Below are 17,340 nucleotides of genomic sequence, written 5' to 3'. Positions count from 1 at the left end.
TAAAGCATGTAGTGTAGTTTATCATAGTATTGTACTGATATGATTAATGTTTAAGTAATATGTTAGTATTAAGGGAAGTTGGGTGAGGAACATACTGTAACTCTCTGTGCTACCTTTGTAATTCTTCTATTAAGTCTAAAATTATTTCAAAATAAATCATTAAAATGTTAATCAACTCTTCTCTTAGGGATGAATTGCCAGAAGTCTTTCCAAAAGACAATTATATAAATGTTTTTTTTTCCAACAAATATTTGTTTTGATACAGGTATGAAGTAACACCCACAATTTATATATTTTTTCTCAATGTGTTTAATTATCTGGAAATATCCACATAGATAGAGAAAGGGTTTTTTTCCACTTATACCTGCCATCGAATATGGAAAAATAATTATAAATCTACTTTTAAGTATGTTCTACAATTTCTCAGGTCAATTTATAACCACATGTTTTAGATAATATGATGTACCAAACTCACCCTTATCAAAGCATTAATCTGAATTTTGTAATCATCAAATTCACTCCACCTTATGTTTACATTCTTGACATGAATATGCTTTGTGAAAATAAATTTAGTTGTTTCAAATGACTTTACGAATTTGCAAATTCATCCCTAATTAGGTGCACTAAATGATAGGGTAACTATTTTACCCAGAAAGATGAAATTCTTCCCACAAATTAATAGACAAATGAAGATGTTTCTGATTAAAATCCAAGTTTCATGATAAAAGTGAAGTTTTGTGTAAAATACCATGAAGCTGGTGCTTTCTTCATGAAGCTGAAAGAAAGTCACAAATGTATTGCCCTGATTTTAGTATTGATGACAATTTTAACAGCTTTATTAAATACCTCTCTTAAATCTTCATGTGTGATGCTCTGGTAAGTACTTCCTCTATATACCCAAATATATTCTTTTCCACCTTTTTTTTAATCTTTGAAATTAAAAATCCTATTTTCACAATTATGTATTCTTATAAAAATAATAATAACTAACATTAACTTTAAACGCACATTAATTGGTAGGCAGTGTTCTAAGCACCCTCCTGTGCCATCACATCCAATTCTTCACAGCAACTCCATAACATAGTAAAATAGTTTCTATAATTATTCACATTTGATAGATTGGAAATCGAAGTATAAGAGGTTAATAATTCAGCAAAGAACACATAATGAAAGCAGCACAGCTAGGTTTCAGTTCCAGGGACTCATGTTCTTACTCATTATACTATGATGCCTTTCTTATAAACAAAACAGCTGCCAATTACTAGAAATAATAAACTGGTGAATTACTAAATGTTCCAGTTTGCTAATGCCACTGTTTTGCAAAATACCAGAAATGTACTGGCTTTTATAAAGGGGGGTTATTTGGTTGCACAGTTACAGTCTTAAGGCCATAAAGTGTCCAAGGTAAGGCATCAACAATTTGGGTACCTTCACTGGAGGAAGGCCATTGACATCTGGAAAATCTTTGTTGTCTGGGAAGGCACATGCTGGCTTCTGTTTGCTCCGAGGTTGTGTATCAAAATGGCGTCTCCAAAGCATCACCTTTCAATGGCGGTCTTCATAATGTCTGTCTCAGCTACAGCTCCTCCAAAATGTCACTCTCAGTTGCTCTGCATCTGGGTCTGTGTGGCTCTTTTTAAAGTACTCCAGTGATCCAATGAAGACCCACCCTGAATGGGTGTGGCAACATCTCCATAGAAATAATCCAATGAAAGGTCTCACCCACAGTTGATTGAGTCACATCTCCATGGAAACACTGAACCAATAGATTCCAACCTAATCAACACTAATATGTCTGCCCACACAAGTTTGTATCAAAAAACATGGCATTTTGGGGGACATAATATATCCAAACCAGCACACGGAGGAAAAAAAAAAAGTTTAGTGATATGCAAGGAAAATTGGCAGCATTATTTTATTATAATATTAGAATAATATTTCTAAAACTCTTTCCTCATGAACTACTTAAAATTATTTCATGTAACACCAGAAGTTTGCATACCACCTGTAGGAAATGCGTCTCTAGGCTCTGTGAGCAATACAAATGTTTGAACAAGGTATGATAGGATTAAAGTTTGACTTTTTAGAAAATAAGATGGTGGTATCTTACAGGGAGATTAAAAGGGTGAAATAATAGAAAAAGGCTGACCAAGAAGTAGGCTAACACAGGGTGCCAGCATGGATTGACAAAACCTTGAATGAGAGAGATAGCAGACAAAATGAAAAGGGTGAAATAATGCAAGGATAAAAAAAAAAAAAAAAAACCTCATAACTTGGAGATGAAACATGAAGGGCAAGGGAGGTAAAATCAGGACATCCAAAACTATACTGAAATTCTAAGTTTGGGATATGAAAAGTATATATCCTAACAAATTTGAGAATTCATTTAAGAGATCCAGGAGGATATGATGTTAAATTTGATGGTGGGCTGAGATGATATATATCAAGAAGGAGGCAGTGAATGTAGGCCTTGGATAGCGATTAGGGAGCTATTCATATGGAGGTGATACTGGAAGTCATCGGAATAGAAAAGTCTGCTAATGGAGATCATGAGGAGACAAAAATAAAGAGATTCAAGAAGTTGAAAGAAACCAATGTACATGTAAGGAATGTAAAGGAGAAACAAAAACTAGAAGGAAGAAAGTAAGGAAGGGAGGGAGGAAGGGAGGAAAGGAAGAAGGGAGAGAGGAAGATAAAAAGCAAGCTTAAAAAGTAAGCAGAATGTTTGGGGGTAACATAAGTTACTGATATAGAATCATGGAAATGAATAAGAGAAATATGGGAATGGTCAGTAATGCTAATTTAGGATGAGAAAATCCCAATCAAGCCATGAAGAAAAATTAGAAAACTGTAGTCAATCTGAGATCTTGAAACTTAAAGAAAAAAAGATTGTTTTTTTAAGATTCCATTTTAACACAAAGCAGATGTTAAATTGAACAGCTGTTTTGTGCAAGACTGCGTGCCAGATACCACAGGAAATTGAAAGTTCATTCCTGTTACTGTTATATTCAAGGCCGTTAGAAATCTTCTGCCTATCTTACAAATCCCATTTTCTTCTACTCTCCCTCTTAGACCCTCCATTACTGACATGTATTTTATTTTTATGCTGATTTTTTTTACTGCCAGGATTATTGTGTTTTTCTACCCTCAGCCATATTATCCCAGTGAGCACCCACATCCACTTATCTTTTGAGATGCAAGTCAAATGTCAACTTTTCTGCAAATCTTGTCTTGTGCCCTCATGTGTTATGACCTCTACTACTTCTAGAATGGCATAAGATGTTGCTAACATCCCAATTTTCACAGTATTATTTATTGACTTGCCTATATCTCCTACTGCTATGAGTTCTTCAAGAACTCAGGGACACTGCCTCATTTGTTTTTACATCATGAATAAAGATGGAGTTTGGATCACATCAGGATGACTGGTTGAATAAATATATTGAAGGGCATATCCTCACCTTAGTAATGTGGGAAAGAAGCAATGTTGATCGTCAGTGTTTTCCGTAGGAACATAAGACTTTTTCCTAAACTCTCAAGTTGCTGGATAAATAGTAAGGGCTGGATAACTTAAGGAAATGGCAATTTGGAGCTTGTAACTGTTAAATAAAGAATTCAAATTATCTACAGATCACTAAATTTCATTTGCAGATGCTAACAGTTGCATCATACACTGAGCTATATCTTTTTCCACACTGATAGGTCATATTTAGCATAATTTATTCATAATTGACAGCTCAAGTCATAAAAATTTTTGAGAAAGTTTACATTTTATGTATATATGTATGCATAATCTACTTTATGATACAAAGACTTTGGGGAAGCTGAAATTTGAATTTTAGATTCAGAATAATTTTATTTTTATGGGTCAATGTTTATTAACAAGTTTCCATTTATAATATAGGAAAAAAAAATCACCCCCAAATAACCAGGGCCTATTCAGGCATCTTTCTATATGAGGCAATGATTATTTAGTCTGCCCTGGCTTTAGAATCTCATCTTCAAATATTGATGGACATGCTTAGTTTTAATGCCTAGAAACTTTACTATCTGAAGATTCTGAAAAGCTTATTAAAGCTTATTTTAGATGAATGACACAGCATGGATTAAATACATTTGGTTTCATTAAATCATGTATATGCATGGAATATAAACTCTACAATAGTTAACAATAATGTTTATTATTTGGAAATCTCTTCTCACTACGATGATATTCACTTAGCTGGGAGCAGCTCCTTTTTTCTTTTCAAACATACTAGCTTCTCACTGATCACTGGTAACACCATTGACTCTCATGAAATCATTTTCCAACACCTCCTGTAATAGAATGTAATTTCCCAAATACATTGCCTGTTTAATCTACTTTTATGCCAACAGTTTATAGGCTATAGCCCTGCCTATGGTAGTTTCTCAATAAATGTTTTAACAATAAATATTTATTAAATAATTTATATCATTTTTATAGTTGGTCAGTTAAGTTTAGATTAATATTTTCTGTGCATCAGTGTTCATAATATTCTTAAGAAAACTCTTACTCTTCTTTAATTACTTAATAGGAAGTATATAAGATAAATATGATCCAAACCTATTGCTGTACTTCTGTTCCTGTTTACCAGTGAACATACTGATGCAAATTCAAGAGCTTCCTTCAGTGATGTTCAAGAGAGAACAAGCTCTAGTAAATCTATTGCAGAATGCCTTCCACGGTATTTGCTTCATGGGGAGGGATTTCATGAATCTCCTAGCTTTGGAAGAAACTCCTAAGACAGAAACTCCTAAGCTGAAGAATGTTATCCAGATTTACCCTTACTCCTTGAAAGTCTTTTTTTTATAGTCTTTCCCTCTGCCTCACTATGGAAATACCCTTTCACATTCTCTAGCTGTCTCAGAACAGTTAAGAACTGTGAATCCCTGGCTTTCTGGGGTTTTGATACTGAACTGGGTCACCTTTTTGACTTTCTGAGCATAATCTCCCACCTCTTCAGGATACTCTTGTCTCATTGCAGTGCTCTCAACATTCCTTTCCCCAAATGCTTCTCAGTCTTAAACCTATTCGGTAGGACAGTTCTCAGTGTAGTTAATTGGTGTTTTTATTCCCTCAGTGCTGGGTGATTTTCTGTGAGTGGGAAGTATTTGTCCTGAATCTCTCCCAAAAATGCAGTTGGTAACATTGATTCCTTAATTTGAGCTCTCTTGCCTCAGATGGCATCAGAAGATCATTTTTTTTTTTCCTTGACTGAAAACGGACATTGTCCTATACCCATGAGACAGCCATGCAATCTTTCTCTGGTTCTGATAAAAGGGTAGCCTATCCAAAAAGGTTATAGGGAGAGAGAAATGAGCAAACCCTGCAGTTAAAAGTCAGCTTCTCTGAGAATGCTGGGTTTGTAGGGTGGAGTGTTTGTAAAAATAATAGCAATAGTGACTTACTTCGCATATAGCTCTCCTAATTTTATTTGTATGTGTGTGTTTGTGGAGAGGGCATGGTTGTGTTGGGGAAGGAGACTCCTATCCGATATGCTGAAGAAGGAGGATGCTAGACACCATAGCTAGGGGCCTTGACTAAATCTTCCAATGCCTTGGCTTGGCAGAATGTAAATGGTCCCTTTCCCTTAAATCACCTTCAAAGTGAACCATGGAGGTTGGGCCAAAGAGCACTTAAATAGCAACTAATATAAACTGAAATCAGATAGCTCTTCACAAACATTAGAAACTGCTGCAGCTTTCTAGAACTGGTAGTACTGTAGCAAAAGGCGTGTTATCATCTGTCCCTCCAACTATTTCCCAAATGCCCGCAATTACATTACCTCCTACCCTGCCTGGAATATTCTTTCGGACTGCTGAAATCCTCAGTTCTCTCTTTCAAACCTCTGACCAATTGGATGAAAAGGCTCCCCTCATTGCTGGGAGTGAACTCTTTGTTGATTGTAGATGCAATTAGTCATATATGAAACATACTATGATGTAAATCTCTCTATGAAATACCTCATAGTAATAATCAGGCCAGTACTTGTTTGACCAAACAACTGGACACATTATCTAGCCAGTTGACACATGAACTTAACCATCACAGTTATGTTATCCTTGTTTGATGCTTTTGAAATCATCTTTGTTTTCTATGCTCACATACATTCATAAACTCACTTCTAGTTACACACTCACTCTTTCCCAACCCATATTCCAATCTGTTTCCTGATTAAACATTAGCATAGCTCAACTGTTAACATGTAAGGATTTTAATTTTGAAGAATAAATTCTGTTCTACTATTGTAATCATCTTGTACTGTAATCCTATCATGCTAATTTAGTTCTGCATTATAATATGGTTGCTGCTAAAATCTGGATTATAGCAGATCATAATTTGAGAACGTCATTTTCTTCACATAATTCAGACTCACTGAGTCACATCTCTCGGTCTTCTAGGACCTAACAGAAAACTCACAAGGGGCAACTCTGGGAAGACTCTTTAGTTTGTTGGATAAGAGAAAGGGCAACAAATCAATTAAAAGAAAGAAATTAGAAGTATCAGGGGAAAAAGTGTATCTGATATGTTTCAAAATCCAATAGGTACTCAGATCCCCCTTTTTTTCTGCAGTTCAATGGGGCTGGGAAGACTGAGCTGAGACAGAAGATAGAAACATAGGAATAGAATTTCAAAATACTGTTTTCATGAAGTGCAATCACAGGTGAAAAGAGTAAAAGAAAGTCTATATGGACTCACTGAATCAAAACTGTGTATGTGTATTTAAATACAACTTATTTATTATATATTGTTGATTCATTAACATTAACCTTGTGACCAACAGCTACTATAACTCATGCCTATATGAAGCTAACCTAACACATATAGATTCACTTTAAAGCATATCACAGATTTCTTGGTCTTATGAAAATCAGGCAGCACCTCAGCTTGAAGCCTAAAGTCCATTTTCAACAAAATTTTCAACAAATAGCACTAAAAGGTGTAAAGCATGGCTCTAACTATACCATTAAAGGAACACTTCTTTACAGTAAAAGAGCAGAAACATGAAGGCAGAGTGTGGGCTTGCTCCACCTCAGCTGAGAATAGGCACATCCAGTGATTCAAATCTTTAGTGGCTCTAGACATGTCTGTGAATGACTGCGAAGGTGCCACAGGTATTGATTTTGGGGTTACAAACAGATTTTATCAATTAGATAAATGGGCAAGTATGGAAACTATGTATAATGAGGAGTGACTATATACATATATTCTAGCAAAAAGAAAATATGTACCTAAATCCAGTATTATGTCTTTTTTTACTTATACATTTGCCCTGAATCTAATTCACTGACTAATACCTCACTTCAGTTTTCCCTGCTGTTTTTTGCTTCTAGTTATATGTTAATAGTTTGGGCACATCAGTATCCCCACCAAAAACAACAAGAAAATCTTAATAAAATATCCAAAAATATGTTTGAGGGAATTGGGACAAGCTAAGGCATTTAGGTTCTGAGTGTCTAAGGTCCCAAAAAGGAATCACAGAGAGGTGAGCTAACATCCTATGCTCCTCATTTCCCTCTGAACATTTTTAAAATTGGAGCCCAAGATTGGGCCCTGAATGTAGACAGGGAGCAAATGAAAAAGGCAGAGAAGACAGACGGGCTTTTGACAATCTCAGAAGTCTAGGGCAGTCCCAGTCTAATCATGAGAAAATCATCATGCAAACCCCAACTGGGGCACAACATTTAAAATTCTTTGTTTGTCAAAACTCCACGACAAACAAGGAAAGGCTGAGAAACTCCCATAGACAAAAGGTAGTAAGGAGATGGGAGAACTAAATACAATATGGTTTCCTGGATTGCATCCTAGAATAAAAAAGGACATTCATTAAAAAACAAAACAAAACAAACAACAACAAAAAAAAAAACAGTGACACCTGAATAGTCTGGCATACAGTTAATAGTAATGTAGGGATGTTTATTTCTTAGCTCTGCCAAATGTCCCGTGGTAATGTACAATGATAACATTAGATGAGACATATAGGAACTCTCTTCTCTGTACTATCTTTGTAATTTTCCTGTAAATCTAAAATTATTCCAAAATTTTAGAAGTTCATTAAAATAAAACATACAGATTTATAAAGATAAAAAGCAGGAAGTAAAAATATTTTTATAAAATCAGACAGGAAAAAAAATAACACCCTTACTAAAAACCCTAAGAATATTTGTTGAGAAAATCAGTGAAGAGCAGGTGCCACTTCCAAATTGTTGTGCTATGTCTTCATCTCTTCATCTTCTCTAGAGCATGGGACCAGCAAGTTCTCCTGAGGTAGTTAAACTGGTGGTGACGCATTGCAGGGAACAAGCAGGAAGTGAGAGGACAGTGAGTGGACTAACACTCAGCTTCCAGGAAGCAGAGCCATTCCACATGAACACTGACTATGAGAGAAGAAAGCAGTGGGGTGACTCTTAGGCTCAAAATGATGGTCCCAGATTTTGAACGAATAGAAGAAACTGAACCTGTGTGCTGTTGTGTATGTGCTCTGCATGTTGCTGACTATGTGTATCCTCTACTCTAGTGAAACCAACTTGAAAGTGAAGTAGGCCACGTCATTTCCCAAAGACTCTGAGATAGATAGATGATAGAGATAGATGATAGAAACATGGATAGATAGGTAGACAACTTTAAAAATAAAAATTATTTCTCCTTGGAAAAACAATGACTTCCATTTTCCAAACAAAGAAATGAGCTGCCAGTGTTTCAGTTCTGTCTTCATTCTTTGTGTCCAAGACCAAAGGATACTCATGCATCTTTCCGACCATATCTGGATGATATGGAGGAAGTGCACATAGAATTACCATGTGAAAGAAGAGCATGTAATGTGGGGAGAGTATATATAAGAGTACCTGCTTTTGGATTATTCACATGAGAAGACAATAGACACTGCTTAGTATGGAGAAAGATATGAAATATAACGTGAAGAGTTCATGCCAGAGTAAAGGCAAACTGGCGTCATTAGAAGTTGCCCTTCTGAAGATGTCATTTAGAACCACAATCCATTATAATGAGTCAGGGATGTACTTGGGTTATGAGGTAGTTCAGGAGAATGGAGGAATTCTTGGTGCTGCCCTATACCCTCAGTGGCAATAAGCATTGATGCCACCAACCACAGTGGGGAGATTGGAAGACTGGAGTTAGCATTGAGGAAGATTTACCAAGCTCCCAGAATTCTTCAACCCCTAGAGGTAAGGGTCCTAGACTCCTCACTTCTATGGAAAATAAGGGACCCAAGTCCTAGAGATATGTTTAAGAGTCCAAGGAAGCCCTGGTGCGATTTTTTTTCTTTGGTTATTGACATATAGTGGCAGCTTCTAGGCTACCTAGTTCCTAAATTAAAAGAAATAATATGGACATTTCATTCACTGCATTTCAGCTGTCACCCCCACATAACACCACACTTAAAATGCTCAGTTTTGAACAGGTCAGTTTTTCTAAAACTAGAGCAGTAAGTTTCCAACTAGCACAAATTTAGTCAAGGTTTTTCTTTGACTATTGGGTGGCTAACAGACATTTACAAAGGAAGAAATATAATAAGTAAACAAATATAGGTTAAAATATTAAATATGAACAAAAGCAAAGAAAAACAACATCCATGGGGTATTATGTCCTTTGTCTATTAAATGTTAAGCTTTTTAAATAACATTATGTATGAGTGTATGAATACAGAAATGATTATTATCTTGCAAACTGCTATTGGGGCTGAGTTAATAAGGCCATTTTATAGCATGTAGCAAAACATATCATATCAAAGTGCTAATATATTTTGATGAGATAATTGCACTTCTGAAAATATGCCTTAAGAAACCGATCTGAAATATGAGCACTTTATGTGGAAAATGTTCTGCTTCTTTTGATAAAAATATAAAAACATTTCCACTTCTATCAATAATAGAATAATTGTGTGAACTCACACAATATCCACTAAAGAAAAAATGCTGTTCTGACTTTAAAAGTGATGGAAACCAGTACTACATAGGTACATGAAATAATGATTATTATGTATAGAATTAAAAAGTAGGATGCCAAGTTGCATATACATTGAGATTATAACTACTTAAAATTTTTATGAAAAAAGACTGAAAAATGATACATATTAAGAATAAATGATTACATACATTTCTTTCCTCAATTTCAGCAACATTTCATAATGCATAATGTATCTAAAATCAATAAATAATCAAATATAAAATCTGATTCTTAAATGCATATAAAAATGCAGAAGACCATGAATAGTCAAGGCAATATTTAAGAAGAAAAATAACTGGAAGACCTTAACAGATACCAAAGCTGATTTTAAACACAATAATTGTGCCTTGGCACAAGAATAAAAAAAAACAAATTAAATAGAATAAAAGCACAAAAACAGATGCATGTTTATACGTCAAAGGACTTATGGCAAAGGTGGCTTTCCAGTACAGCAGTAAAAGATAGTCTTATGAATAACTGTGCTGGATCAGTTGGCTAACTATATAACCCCTGCCTCCCACCATGGAAAAATATGTATTCCAAATGGAGTACAGATCTAAATGAGAAAGACAAAATAGTAAAACTTTACAGGGCAGGAGGTAGAGGAAGGATAGGAGACTATCCTCAGGACTATCCTGAAGGCAAATATTTTTTCAAAAAGAACACATAAAGGGTTTTACATAATGGAAAAAATTAAATTCAACTTAATAAATCTTATTTACTCATGTACCCCATTAACAGAATAAAAAAGAGAAGACATACAATGGACTAGATATTTACAATACAGATATCTAACAAATGAATAGTGTCTAGAATTTATAAAGATTACCTAAATATCAATAATTAAAAGATACGCTGAAAATGATTAAAGACTTGAATACACATTTCATAAAAGAGCAAAACTAATTGTTCAATATACTAATAAAAGGTGCTTATCGCCCTTATTCATCAGGGTAATGCAAAATAAAACCACAGTGAAATATTAATACACAGCTGCTAGAATGGCCACAATGTTTTAAATTGACAGTATTAATTTTTGACAATCGTATGAAACAACAAAACTCTCATACAATGCTAATGGGATGGGAGTATACATTGATATAACTTGACAATATGCATTGATATAACTTGACAGTATCTACTAAAACTTTAAATATCCTATGTTCCCACAAACCATTACTAGCATAAATATGTATGTGTGGTCACCAAAAGACTTACATGAGAGCATTCTTAGCCGCACTTTTCCAACAGCCGCTGACTGGAAACAATCCATCTAGGTCCATTGATACCTGTCTAGATCAATAAATTGACTGATATTTATCTCCATATAGGATTAGCATATATCAATGATACCAAACAAGATACTGCTATATGAAAAGGAAAAGGATGAATATTGGAAACATTGTTAAGTGAAAGAAGCCAGATATAGTAGAATGTTGTCTACTTTAATTTGTATTAATTTTTTCTTAATTGTGTCTGTGGTGATGAAAGTCACGATGGTAGGTCTGGGGTGAAATGACTATAAAAGGCAGTACAAAAACATTTGTGGAAACTGGAAATATTCTTTGTCACCATCTGACTCTGGTTAAAGAGGTTTGTCTAATTTGTGAAAATTCATTGAGCTATTCACTTATAATGTGTGTACTTTTCTGTAAGCATGATATATTCCAATAAAACATTTATTTTAAAATATCTTCTTCACAGCTTTCGAAATTACAGGATTCTGGGCTTGATTTTTTTCATCTGCACTGCCCAAGTCCTAAGTAGTACAAAAGTTTCCTAGAGATGATTGGTTCAAAACCCTCACTCAAAAAAGCAGGAAAATAAGGTCCTGAGAGATTAAGTGATCTGCACATATTCAGACACAGAACAAGTCCAAGAACTTAGATTGGAGTCCAATCCTCCTATTTTCTGAGTCCGTTCCACTTCGTTAGTGTATGTTATTCATTAAACAAATTTGTACTACGTTCCTTTGATGCAACAGGAGCTCTACTACATTAGGTATATGATGTCAACAATGCAAAGAAGACCAGTCGCTCATGGAGCTCACATTTTAGTTTGCATGTGAAAGTACATTTAAGAGTGGAGTAAGAAAACAAACAAGAAAATATATGTGATGTAACTGTGGAGCAGTTGTACCTCGAAATCCCTTCTACCTCTTCCTAGTAAAATAATTCCCTATTTTTGGCTGGGACTATGGCCACCATAATAACACCTACATTTCTTAATGTCCCTAGCAGCTAGATGTGGATATATGGTTGAGTACTGACTAAGAATATATGGAGAGTGTTCCTTCCAGTGAGTTTCTTTTCTTCCTTTCTTTTCTCCCTCCTTTCTCCTGCTGCCCTGGGATGAGGTCTTGATAGCTAAAACAGGATCATTAACTTTAGAGGAAGCCATAACCTGATACTAAAGGAGAACAAGACTGAAAGGCCTGGATACCATGGCTTACCACATTAGCCCTGGACCACATACAGCTTGACTTGTTTTACCTACCTGAAGAGAAATAAAATCCTATCTTATAAAACCTGCCATTTCTTTGGATTTTCAGTCATGTGATAGCTAAAAATATACTAACACAGCAACATAGTGAGCAATTGTGTCACTTTCTATTAAATATATCTCTAAATGCATCTGGCCACTAAAAGTCCTATATTTTATTGCCTAACTGAAAGCACCCATAGCTACTATTCATCCTGGAAACACAATGGGTTTATGTAGGTGGATGCAAAGTTCAGTTTAGAGAAATAAAGAGATGAGAATAAGTATATCCCAAATCTTCATCCTAATAAAGGATAGATGTTGACTTCTTTTCCCATATATTCCAAAGTCACAGCAGATCTAGAGAAACTAAGTCAATAACAGGAGAGAAAAATTTTATTTCCCCTCATTTGTCCTGGTTATTTCTTTTCCCAAATTCAGTATGGCCAGATACAAACCAATTGCATCTGAAAGATTTCACATCACAGTGTATGCCATAATGAATTTACCAAGATATAATCAGTTTAATTGCCAACACTGAACCAATTGAAAGCTAGGCTTTCAGCATAAAAAACAAAACAAAACATATTAAATGGTAGTATTTTGCATTGTAAGATGTCATTAAGATCTCATGCTCTGGGTTTCACAATTGAACAGTAAAAGAGGAGAAAGAAATCACCTGGGAACCAGCTCACATCTATTTTGAACTAATTTCAGGTCTGTGAAAAGAAGACTCTATTTAATGCTAGACTAAGAAATCAAGATTTGTAATTGACTCTGCTTTGTTTTCTGTCACTGCTGAGAAAACTGCATTGGTTATCCGTTGAAAAACTGGTTGTATGTTTACCTTGAAGAACTGATTTGTAAAAGTGCTTCAAAACTTCCTTTTCAATAATGCTGCAAAGGTCAATGATTGACTCCTCATTCCCTTGCCATACACCCTTTCTCCATGGACTTTAATTGTATTAAATAACTGGATCCAAGGAGCTAAGTGTGAAATTTAGAGAACATCAAAATATGTATCAAAGGTAGCCTGTTTTCTGTTTGTAACAAAATGCTGATAATACTACATGTAACGAGAAAACTGACTTACTTCCTTTTTTGACTCAGGGAAAAAAATCAACCTTATGGTGTGTAAAAGATAATAAGCATAAGCATGGAGCTTTGTCGTGGACAACTATAGCCTTGGTCAGGTGAGGGAGAGTTCACATCGGTACAGAGATAAATTGCTGCCATAGAAACAAGTTCCTCTGGTTGGCTTCTAAGAACTGCAGCTGCAAAAATAAGAAATGGACTAAAGACTAAAACTCAATCCACGCCTCCCCCAGGTTTGTAGGAAATATAAGTTTAAGAAAACTCAATTAAACTCAATTCCCTCCTCTGTAAAATAACAGAGTAGAACAATATGGTTCTAAAATCCCTTTTAAGAATACATTTTGTTTAGGGCAATAATCTGGAGGTGGCAGTAATATACGTTAATGGAGTTTTCAACTAAGTGATGAGAAATCTTGATTTTTTCCCCTTGTTTATCTCATTATTGTTTAGTTCTTTTAAATAAGAAATCATTGAGAGACATGTAGTTAAAGACAGTGAGTAAGCATGTGTTTTGGACTTCAGTTCTCCAACTAGAATTCCAACAACAAAAAATGTGTTCTTCAAAGATACATTGAAATAGCCTCAATCTCCAAGCAACAAAACTCTGGTGCATATATGCTATTACTGTAGAGTGAAATCTAGACCAAAATTAAAAAGCCATTTCAGGGCGTACCTATAACTACTCAGACTGTGATTAGAAACAGCCTTCTCTATGAAGTTCCACAATTCTCAAAGATCTGTCCAAGGTTTTTTTTTAATCTTTTATCAGAGTGATGAGGGCTAAAGTTGCTTGAAGAGGAGACTTTCACTTGGTAGACTCAAATTGCAGGGAAGGTGAAACTGAAGAGAAGTCATGCTGAAATATTGGTCCTGGGGTAGAAAAATGAGGCCACAGACTCAGATTTTAATAAAACTGAGTTGTTTTCTATCTAAAACATGCATTGCAGGACAAGTTAGTGGAGTGATCAGCTGCCAAACCAAGGTGACCATAACACCCTAATCCTTTAATACATGAAAATAACAGGCTTTATTTAAATGCAAAGATACAACTTAAGACTGCTCGGGGACTCCCTTTTGGTAATAGGCTAAGTAGGAACTTGTGACAGTCAGTAGAAGAATGGAAACGTCATGAAACATGTTAGGTCAAGATAAGGGAGGACTCCTAACATAAACTATCAACTTTCAAAAGAAGCTATTTAAAAAGGATGTTAATAGCACACACATTAAATGATACTCCATATTTGTCAAAGAAGACCCTTTTGAGGTTGTTTCTCTTCACCAGTAAACATATTCCAACTCCACTGAAAAACGTGTTAATCAAGTAAATGTGAATTTTAAAACATCTGTGGCATAGGAGACCTTGGCACAGCACGGGCACAGCCTCCAAAGGAAGAAAGGTATTTGTGTAGCATTTTGTATCTTGGACAGGGTGGTTCTTACAAGAAGAATAATTCTTTGAAATTGTAAAGAGTTTGTGACATAATTTCTTTGGATCTGTGTGCATAGCAAGCCAAGGATCTTTAAGCAGTCTTGATAAATAAGTTGTTTACTAGAACAATTTGCTGGGCAAGCTGTTAATCTTCATAAAGAAACTGGTTTAGTTAGATGACAGTCTTATCTTCCTCAAAAATCATTTTTTGAGAGTAAGCAGCTAAGTGATTTTGGCTAGGTCTTGTTATTGTTTAAATCAGTAGCAGAAAATTTTGCTTAGTTTCTGTTCCCTCTGCCAACAGAATCAGACTATTTTAGACAAGTTGATTTATTCAGAGCCTACAGAAATTTCCAGAGGTGAAATAGGGTGCAAAAGTGAGGTAAGACAGTAATACAAAGATTTCCTCAAAGATAGGTTGTGATGAGAAGACTTTGCTGCAAGCTACAGACCCATAAATGTCAACAATCAAGGGGATAAATGCTTTCAGTGCAAAGGATTTGCTGAAGGGAGTATTAGTAATAACATTGATTAGAATAATAGCTTGGCCCATCCTATCTTAATATTCAACAAATGATCTCCCCTTGCAAAATTTGGTAAGAACAGAAAAAAGAACACACAAGGTATATTTTCAGACACAGGAAAATATTCAAGGAAAAAAAACTAAAGAAAATGGGGGGAAAAACTTCACAGGAGGAACTTTCAAAAGACATAGGGAAGGAATATCTATAGTCTCCAAGAGATTTGTCAGAATTTTTTAAAGACCTCAAGGATGACATACAAAATGTCAAAGAAGAAATCACTAGATATCCAAATGAAAAGATTACATGAGCAGTCAAAGGTCAAGAAAGAAAATGAAAAGAAAAAGCAATTTAGAGATGTGGAATCCACATAGAATAAACATGACTGAATACAGATGAAAAAATAAAATAACAGAAAGACAAGGTTAAAATTCAGAAGGGGCCATAGACATAATAAAAACCTGGGAAACCAATTTATGGATAATGAATATTCCTAAAGAAGTATAAACAACATATAGAATATATTTAAAAATCAAAGGTACAGAAAATCTTGACATACAATAATACTTGTATTTGCAGATTGAAAAAAAATATTGTGCCCTGTGAAAATGATTAAAATTTTCAAAGAGACATAGCCTGGAAGAACCAAAAATCAGGAAGCATTTGAAAATCAAGACTGAAGAAAGCCACAAAAGAGAGAAGAATATGGGCGGATCTCAGAGGTTTCCTTAGCAATATACTATAACAGGACATCACAGAAAAATATCCACAAATTTCTGAGGGAATGAATGTCTGATGAATGATTTCATATCAATAAAATGTTTTTTTTTTTGATTATAAAAACAGGGAGTAGATAGATTCACACATCCAACAACCTATGGAATAGAACACCCATTCACTCTTGTTGAAATTAAAAGTAAATCTATTAAATAATGAAAGGTGGCCAACCAAAAGACAATTCAAAGGACTTTGAAGTGAAGAAGGTTGGTGAAAAGAACTGATTGTTATTGCTGTATTTACTTAAAAGTAAAACTAAAACTGTCTACTTATGGGAATTAAAAAATATAAATTCCAAAACTATTATAATAATAATTTCATGATAGGAATAATATATCTTGATTACATAAAATAATGTTACATATTTAAAATATAGAAGTAGGAAGGAATGTTGGAGAAAGTATGATGCTATTTTTTTCATTTTCTCTTAATAGAAATGTATTAACAACTCTACCCACTAAAATATAATTGAAAACACATAATTTAAAACTTTCTGTTTTGGGGAGAACCTAAGATGGTGGCTACGTGAGACAGGGGAAAAAAACACCTCTGTGAAAAATACTAGATAAAAACCAGAAAGTGACCCAGAACACCACTGCCAGTGATGCACCAGCTGGACAAGGTCTGCTAAATCCACAGGGAACGTGCATTTGGTGAAACCAGGAGGCTGCATTCTGAAACGAGTGAGTGAATCAGTTGAAAGTCCCATGGCTGTGCTGCAGTATGGGGAAATGGTGGGCTGGTGTTTGGAAATGGACTAGTTCTTAAAAAAAAAAAAAAAGCCCAGGAGTGTCTGCAGATACGATGGGGAGAGCTGTGCAGTGAAGCACGGCGGGAGCGGGCTGGGCTAATGCCTTGGTGTCTGGCATGGAGGATACCCCTTCTCACACCCGCTGCTGATTGTCTCAAGACCAGAGGAGCAGAGGGGAGCCAAAAGGAGAAAAAACACCACATTCCTTGCAGCCATCTCCCCAGCAGGCGGGGGATGCTCTTGCCCAGGGCCAGACCCACAACCCAGAGCCGTGCCAAGAAACCCAGTGTGATGGGGA

General features: G+C 35.2%; 1 long non-coding RNA gene across 2 annotated transcripts in view; it reads right to left on the bottom strand.

The window, feature by feature from the left end:
• Positions 1 to 17,340, bottom strand: part of LOC119507361 — a 42,102-nt gene that overhangs the window by 13,076 nt on the left and 11,686 nt on the right. The window contains exons 1-2 of one of the 2 annotated variants that reach the window (XR_005211216.1): positions 14,238 to 14,423; positions 11,207 to 11,281 (exon numbers count right to left, since the gene is read on the bottom strand). This is a non-coding gene — a long non-coding RNA (uncharacterized LOC119507361). Of the gene's footprint in view, positions 1 to 11,206; positions 11,282 to 14,237; positions 14,424 to 17,340 lie in introns of those variants that run through there. The other variant, XR_005211217.1, reaches the window with a different exon arrangement.

This window comes from Choloepus didactylus, chromosome 12, assembly GCF_015220235.1.
Source record: "Choloepus didactylus isolate mChoDid1 chromosome 12, mChoDid1.pri, whole genome shotgun sequence".
Lineage (NCBI taxonomy): Eukaryota > Metazoa > Chordata > Mammalia > Pilosa > Megalonychidae > Choloepus > Choloepus didactylus.
This window is presented reverse-complemented; position numbering and strand designations above follow the sequence as displayed.